We start from the raw sequence: 8,274 nt of genomic DNA, 5'->3' as shown, positions 1-8,274 counted from the left end.
GGCCTGGAAGCAGGTTCAGCAGTAGCCCCCTGAGATGCCTTTTGGAAGGCATCCTCCCACTCCTCAAGAAGGAGGTGCTGGGCCCATGACTTATGCTTGCCCCTATTACTAGTACTTAGCCCTCAGTGGTGTCACTGGAAAGCTGGCTAGTGGGGTGGGTCCAGGGGGCAAGGGCAATGGGATTGCGGTTGGGGAAAGCAGGAGGGGTCAACAAAGGGAAGGGTGACCTCCTTCTGAGATGAGCCCTCTCCTGGGCTCCCAAATGTCACTGCAACCCCCTCTTCTGTGGACCCTGCCTGACAGCTATCAGCAACAGGGTCTGTCCATGTGGCTGGTCGTGACAGGGGCCTGCCCCCAGCTCCCAGGCGGGGTTGTTGGCTGGTGGAGGAGAAGGAGGAGGGGTAACTCACTGGAGGTGGTAGGCCAGCACCCTCCCGAGTCTCAGGGGTGCATGTCTTCCCTGCAGGGCCTAGAGGAAACACACAAGATGGGGGACAGCAAACTGTGAGGGGAAAGGGCTGGCATGCAATGAGGGAGAGCCAAGGGGGCACATACACCCACATGCACAAGTGAGAGTCTCTGGTGCAGCCCCAGGGCAGGTGGTGGAGGCAGGCAGGCCGGCGGATGGTCAGCAGGAGCGGTAGGAGAGTGGATGGGAGAGGGGGTACACGCTACTCCCCCCACCCCAGGAAGAGCACCAACTGGAAGTCCTGCCCATAGAGTCACAGGTGGGCAGGGAAGGAGGCGGAGCATTGCAGGCAGAGGCAGGACGGTCTCATGGTTTAGGCCATTGAATGCTGCCCTGGACCAGGAGTGCTGGAACAATTTTTATAGTGGGGGTCCTGAGAGCCATTTAACCAAACTGTAAATCCCATATATAATGGAAACCATTTCAAGTCAAGGGGTCAGCACCATCCCCCGCACCTCTAGTTCCAGCACCTATGCCATGGAGAATTTGGATTCTATTCCTGCCTCTGCCACAGAGGCCCTGTGTGACATGGGACAAGTCACTTAGTGACCCTCTATCTATGTTTGGTTTAAGTGTGAGTTCCTCATTTGCTGGGTGCCCAGCTGAGCTGCTGGAGTCTGAGGTGCAGAAGTGAGGAGCACTCACAGCTACAAGGAAAGTCACTGGGAGCGGTGCTATGAACATATGAAGTACTATAGCCTAGCACCTGATGAATCATGTACTCAGCATCTCAAACTGGGTACCCAAAGTTAGTGGATATGTGTGACCTTAATCTCTCTGTGCCTTAGTTCCCCTATCTTTACCATGGGGATAATACCACCCTCACCTAACAAGAGAGTGCTGAAGATAAATTAGTTAATGTTTGTTAAACAGTCAGATACTGTAGTGAGGAGCACCATAGAAAAGCCCACGAGGAAATGAATAATTCTCTATTTGAGCAGGGTTTGAATAGTGTGCAGTAAATAAGGCCTGGGGCCACACACTGAAAAACAAGGAGAAAACAAAATATTGAACACCTGTGTTTTCAGGGAGCACTATCCATCCTGTGCACTGAATGAGGAAGAGGTCCTGTGGAAAAAACAGCATGTGATCATGCAATTAAAGGCCATATCCCAGTGCATATGTGCCAGGGGAATGAGTGAAGGTTGCACAGGAGTGTCTGCACACTGCTAGCAGTGTGCAATCTGCTCTGCTACCTCCAGGTTCCCTCCCCACTTTCCAACCTGCCAGTGTGTGACAAATGACCAAAATGCTTACAATAAAACTCTTCCTTTCAGCTGTCCCCACTGGATTAAAGGTAATATTTATCTTTGTGAAGGTCTAATCAATCCGCACACAACACAAAACCAACATTCCTGCTGGTTCACTCAGAGTAACTAAGGGTGATGGCCTCAGCAGTTCTGCAGGACAAAAACGAAGGGGTGTTAACAATACAAATACTTTGGGAGCTTGTCTTGACGAGGAAGAGTGGTCATAAATTCATAGATATTAAGATCAGAAGGGAATATTGTAATCATCTAGTCCAGTGATTCCCAAACCGGGGTTTGTGAACCCTTGGGGGTTCGCAAAACATATCAGGGGGTTCTGAGAAAAAAATCTGTAATGGCGGACAGAGCCGTCCCTAGGGACCCCGGGCATGGGGCCAGCAGCCTGAACCCCATGACTTCCTGGCAGAACATAAGCTTCGGTTGGATCAGTGCACTAAAACTAATATAACTGCACACCTAAAACGACTCTGCACAACGTTCAGGGAATACTTTCCAGCTATGTCAGGCAATAATGACTGGATTCGCAACCCCTTTGATGATACCACTTTCTCAACGCAGATATTGAGCCCTGAGGAAAAAGAGAAATTGATTGAGATCTCCTGGGATTACGAACCGAAAAGGAGTTTCAGAAGTCTCTCATTGATCAACTTTTGGCTGAGTTTAAGAAACGAGTACCCCCTGCTGGCAGAAAAAGCTATTATAGTTTTGTTACCATTTTCAACAGCATACTTATGTGAGAATGCATTTTCCTGGTATGCACATCTGAAAACCAAATACAGAAGCAGACTCAATGCTGAACCAGACCTGAGACTTTATCTTTCTCCAATGGTTCTGGACTTCCAAGAGCAATGCAGATCAAAGCAAGCACATCCATCACAGTGAGGAGATTTAAACTTCAAGACCCTTTATGAGAAATGGAAAGGGAGGTGGATATCTTTTTACTGTTTCTAAAATTAAATAGGCTGCTAGTGTTGTTTTTTAAATTATTATGAAGATCAAGTTTAAGCTTTGTTGTATTCGTGCGTTGTTTGCCTGGACAGCTCAAGGCCCAAATGCTTGTGGGAGGAACTCTTTGAGTTGGCTTCTTAAATACCTTCATGCTGTTTCATGCCTGGTACTCCTTGATGAAACATGTAGGCGGCTTCATCAAAGTAATATGAACTACGAAAATGAAATCTTGGAAGACTGTTGCCATTTTCATAATGTAATAAAATTAATAATGTAGTTAATAAATAGTGTGTAATAAGCATGTCATAAAAAAACCAAATTATTTCCAAGATCACTGCTTCTATAATTTATGCTGAGGTAAGGGAGAAAATCCCTGGAAATATTCATTTTGAGGAGGGGGTTCACGAGACTTGATATTTTTGTGAAAGGGGTTCGTCGGTTGTTAAAGTTTGGGAACCACTGATCTAGTCTGACCTCCTGTATAGCACAGGCCAGAGAACCCTCCCCAGTTATTCCAGCATCCAGCCCATATCTTGTGGAGCTAGAGCATATTTTTTAGAAGGAGGCATCTAATCTAGCTAACCTGGGCCTAACCACAATTTTCCTATAGAAAAGACAAGATTAAAGAGTTTCCTCCACACCACACTTCTGCATCTCTCTGTTCTTCTTCAAGTAGTGTCCCTATGGGTGCTTCACATGAGCTCCACATGCTCTTGAGTGAAGATTTTCATTAGCAGTGTCTGTTCGGCACACTTGTGCACTGTTGGTATCCTCATGCCCTGCTTCGAGGCTATATCAGGCTGTGCCGGCAACCCATCCCTCTGTGCCTTCTCAGCTGCTTGGGCCTGAGATGGAGCTAGAGGGTCTGCTCCTTGCCTATCTTGACAGTTATGGAGGTTTTCTCTACTTAATTACAACGAGAAGTCCGGTGGCACCTTAAAGACTAACAGATCTATCTTAAAGACTAACAGACTGTTAGTCTTTAAGGTGCCACTGGACTTCTCATTGTAATTAAGTAGAGAAAACCTAACAGATAGTCTGTTAGTCTTTAAGATAGATCTGTTAGTCTTTAAGGTGCCACCGGACTCCTCATTGCTTTTGTGGATACAGACTAACACGGCTACCCCTCTGATACTCTACTTAATTAGTTAGCTAGTTTGTTAGTAGCAGTTAGTTCAGTACTTGTTAAAAAAATTTTTTTTTAATTTTTGGCTAGAGAGACTTGTTCTATTCCCTCTGGGAAGTCCTCCCTGTGAGGGGCATGGCTTGTTCAACGGGATATAAATGCTGCCTCTTGTGGAGAGAGGCCATCCCAGTCAGTGACTGACATTACAAGTGCATTTGCTGTCTGGGTGAGTCGCACGTGCCGCAGAAGTGCAACTTCTGTCTGAGCCCTGAAATCTAGGACTCAGAAGAACTGAAGTCAAACTTCGATGCCTTATGATGGAGCGTTCCCTCCACCCCGCATCAGGACCCCCAAGACGTCCATCTCCAGGAGTTTCTAACACCCCTTCCATCTCGGTTCCACGTTCTCCTAGAAAGGAGAAATCCTCTGAGTCCTCCTCCAAATCTTCTAAGAAGAGGACCTCTAGTTCACCTCCCAGGGATTCTCCCTCAAAAAGACCTCAATCTCTGGGCAGATTTGCAACCTCAGAGAGGTCTTCCTTGAGGCTCAGTACCCTAGAGGCAAAAGGCTTCTCCAGCGAGCAAGAAAACACTGCAGTGCTAAAGATAAACAGGGCTCTGGGAAGACCCTGATGCCCTCAGCTGGGGACTGCATCAAGCATGGAAGATCAGTACCTTTGGACATGACTCCATGCTCACCGCCCTTATCAAGTGTCATATGAAGTGCTCAAAGCCATTGGGCAAGGACAAACACTCATACCGCAACCCTACTCAGTGCTATTATTCCACTTGGTACCACAACAGCTATCAATGCCGCAGCACCATTTGGTACCACAGGACTTTAGATATCAGGGAGACTTAGCAGTGACTGCTGACCCAAAGTCTCTGTTGTGGCAAGTGTTGAGAACCTCTCAGTCTCTGGATCCTTTTACATCCTTGGTCCTATCCCCTCCCTTTTCTGTGGGAGCTCCTCCATTAGGAGAAGAAGAGGAGGAGGAGGAGGACAACAACCTTCCCTCTGCTTCTTCCATTTCTGTGCAGGGTTCTCCGATACACACTACACTAGCCCCCTCTCCTGAAGGGGCAGGGAAGATGTTCCAGGGCCTTATCACTCCTGGCTGGAGCAACCCTGGATGACATCTCCTCCCCTGAATGTCCCTCAATGGCCATATTGGGATCCCTGGGCAGCCTATCATCAGCAGTTCCCTAGGGTCCCAACCTTCTCCCACTGGGACAATGGAGAGACCCAAGCTTCCTCCCCAGCAACAGAAAGAAACATTTGAGGAACAGTAGACCAGGGCAGACAAAGAAGCTATGTCTCAAATCACTGACTTGTCTTCTTTGCAGGATGAGGCCCTGAGGCCTCCTCTTCCATCAATGGCAGATGATTTTCAGCAGTTCCCAGGTCCTCATGAAGTGGGTGATAGACTCTCTGCAGATCCCCTTGGAGGAGGTCAGAGCATCCCAACACTGTTGGACATTCTGCACTCTGACACACCATCTAGAGTTGCCCTCCCTATTAACAGGGCTCTATTGGAAACCTGCAAGGACCATCTGGCAAACCCCAGCTAATGACACCCACTTGTAAGAAGGCTGACAAAAAATATTATGTCTCCATCAAGGACTATGAATTCCTTTTCTCTCACCTACCTCCAATTCTCTGGTCTTTGATGTGGTGAACGAGCAGGGCAAACAGCACTGTTATAAATTCACCCCATACAACAGAGACCAAAATTGCCTAGACCTCCTGGGAAGGAAGGCCTATTCACTGGCTACGCTGCAATTCCACATTGCGAATTACCAAGCTGTCGTAAATATAAAGGGAAGGGTAAACACCTTTAAAATCCCTCCTGGCCAGAGGAAAAACCCTTTCACCTGTAAAGGGTTAAGAAGCTAGGATAACCTCTCTGGCACCTGACCACAATGACAATGAGAAGACAAGATACTTTCAAAGCTGGAGGGGGGAGAAACAAAGAGTCTGGGTCTGTCTGTGTGATGCTTTTGCCGGGGACAGAACAGGAATGGAGTCTTAGAACTTAGTAAGTAATCTAGCTAGATATGTGTTAGATTATGATTTCTTTAAATGGCTGAGAAAATAAGCTGTGCTGAATGGAATGGATATTCCTGTTTTTGTGTCTTTTTATAACTTAAGGTTTTGCCTAGGGGCATTCTCTATGTTTTGAATCTAATTACCCTGTAAGGTATTTACCATCCTGATTTTACAGAGGTGATTCTTTTTTACTTTTTCTTCTATTAAAATTCTTCTTTTAAGAAACTGAATGCTTTTTTCATTGTTCTTAAGATCCAAGGGTTTGGGTCTGTGGTCACCTGTGCAAATTGGGAGGATTTTTATCAAGCCTTCCCCAGGAAAGGGGGTGTAAAGGTAAGGGAGGATTTTGGGGGGAAAGACGTTTCCAATCGGGCTCCTTCCTAATAATAATAATACCGGTGTTAGACGTTTGGTGGTGGCAGCGAAAGTCCAAGGGTAAAGGGTAAAATAGTTTGTACTTTGGGGAAGTTTTAACCTAAGCTGGTAAAAGTAAGCTTAGGAGGCTTTCATGCAGGTCCCCACATCTGTACCCTAGCGTTCAGAGTGGGGAAGGAACCTTGACACAAGCTCTGATGGTCAAGTACCACTTCACCAACTACATGAAATGTGGGTTGTTTATTGAACACTGTCCTCCAGATCAAAGGGAACAATTCTGGCCACTATTGCTGAGGAACAGTTACGGGCGAGAACATCATTGAAAGCAATGCTTGATGCCAGAGATGCTGCTGCTCGTTCCATTTCTACGGTGGTGGTGACGCACCAGGTTTCCTGGCTACAATTGTCCAGCTTTTTTAGAGAAGTCCAGAATACGGTTGAGGATCTCTCGTTTGATGGATGGAAGTTGTTTGTAGAGAACACCAACGGGTTGTTATATACTCTTCCAAATTCCAAGGCCACATTATGCTTGTTAGGCAGCCTTACTCCTGTAAACAAATGGAAGATCAGCAGATCTCAATGGCTCAAAGAGCCGTCCTATGCAATTCTCTGGATTCCAGAGACCCATGGAGCCTTCCAGGAAGAGTTACAGGTTCCAGAGAAAGAGGCCCTCTAACTTAACAGGTGTCATCACTGACGTGCCAGTTTTGACAGGACAGTTGAGGGTTCGAATTCTCCTCTCTCATTAGCCTGCCAGCTTAATTGTTTTGCCCACCTTCCCCAATTTGGAAACCAACTCTCTTATTTCCAGCATGCACGGGAACATATTACCTCAGACAAATGAGTGCTGGAAGCATATCATCAGGCTACACCGGGGTCGGCAACCTTTCAGAAGTTATGTGCCAAGTCTTCATTTATTCACTCTAATTTAAGGTTTCGCGTGCCACTAATACATTTTAACATTTTTAACGGTCTCCTTCTATAAATCCATAATATATAACTAAACTATTGTTGTATGTAAAGTAAATAAGGTTTTTAAAATGTTTAAGAAGCTTCATTTAAAATTAAATTAAAATGCAGAGCCCCCGGACCGCTGGCCAGGACCCGGGCAGTGTGAGTGCCACTGAAAATCAGCTCGCTTGCCACCTTTGGCACACATGCCATAGGTTGCTTACTCCTGGGCTACACCATCCACTTTGCTTCCCTCTCTCCTCCTCAGTCCCCTTCCCTGTCCCTCTTCAAGGACCCCTCTCACTAGCTCCTGCTAAGGCAGGAAATAAACACCCTTCTTCGTTTAGGAGCAAGAGACCTGTTATCTGCTCCACAGAGGGGAAAGGGTTTCCTTGTACCAACGAAGAATGGAGGGTGGAGATCAATCCCAGATCTATGACTCCTAAACAAATTTGTGTGATTCCAAAAGTTCAGGATAGATGACTTGTGCCTGATGATACTGGCGGGGGGCACAAAGAGGGGGCCCATGTGCCTGTCCCACATGTCACCTTGGAGAAATCTTCCAGCCCCACCTCCCTGGGCCAGGACAGCCAATCCCACCAGCTCCTCGGAGGCTGGGGTCACGGGAGTGGGAAGCAGATGCCTGTGGGCCAGACCAGCATCACTGTCTCCCTGGAGCTCCCATGCCCTCATGGACACCTCAGTGGGGGAGAGGTGCAGGCAATGCCCTTATCTCCAGCTGAGCAGAGGGACCCTGCTCCTGGCGCCTTCCCCAGCAACCTCCTGCCTTGGGCCTGGCCTGGGGCCATTGCACTCTCCTAGCCCCACCAGAGTTACCTGCAGGTGGGGGGCTCTGTCCTTCTCCTGCTGCACCTCTCCCCTGTCACTTCCAGCTTGCTCGGCTCCTCTCCCCAGCATAGGGTTGCCAACTTTCTAATCACATAAAACTGAACACCCCTGCCCTGCCCATGCCCTGCTCCCTTCTCCAAGGCCCTGCCTCCACTCACTCCATCCTCCCTCCCTCCCTCGCTCACACATTTTCACCGGGCGGGGCAGGGTGTGCGGGTGTGTGAAGGCTCTGGGCTGGG

The sequence above is a fragment of the Natator depressus genome, chromosome 13 (genome assembly GCF_965152275.1).
Source record: "Natator depressus isolate rNatDep1 chromosome 13, rNatDep2.hap1, whole genome shotgun sequence".
Classification (NCBI taxonomy): domain Eukaryota; kingdom Metazoa; phylum Chordata; order Testudines; family Cheloniidae; genus Natator; species Natator depressus.
The sequence above is the reverse complement of the archived record's forward strand: the minus strand, read 5'-3'. Positions refer to the sequence as shown.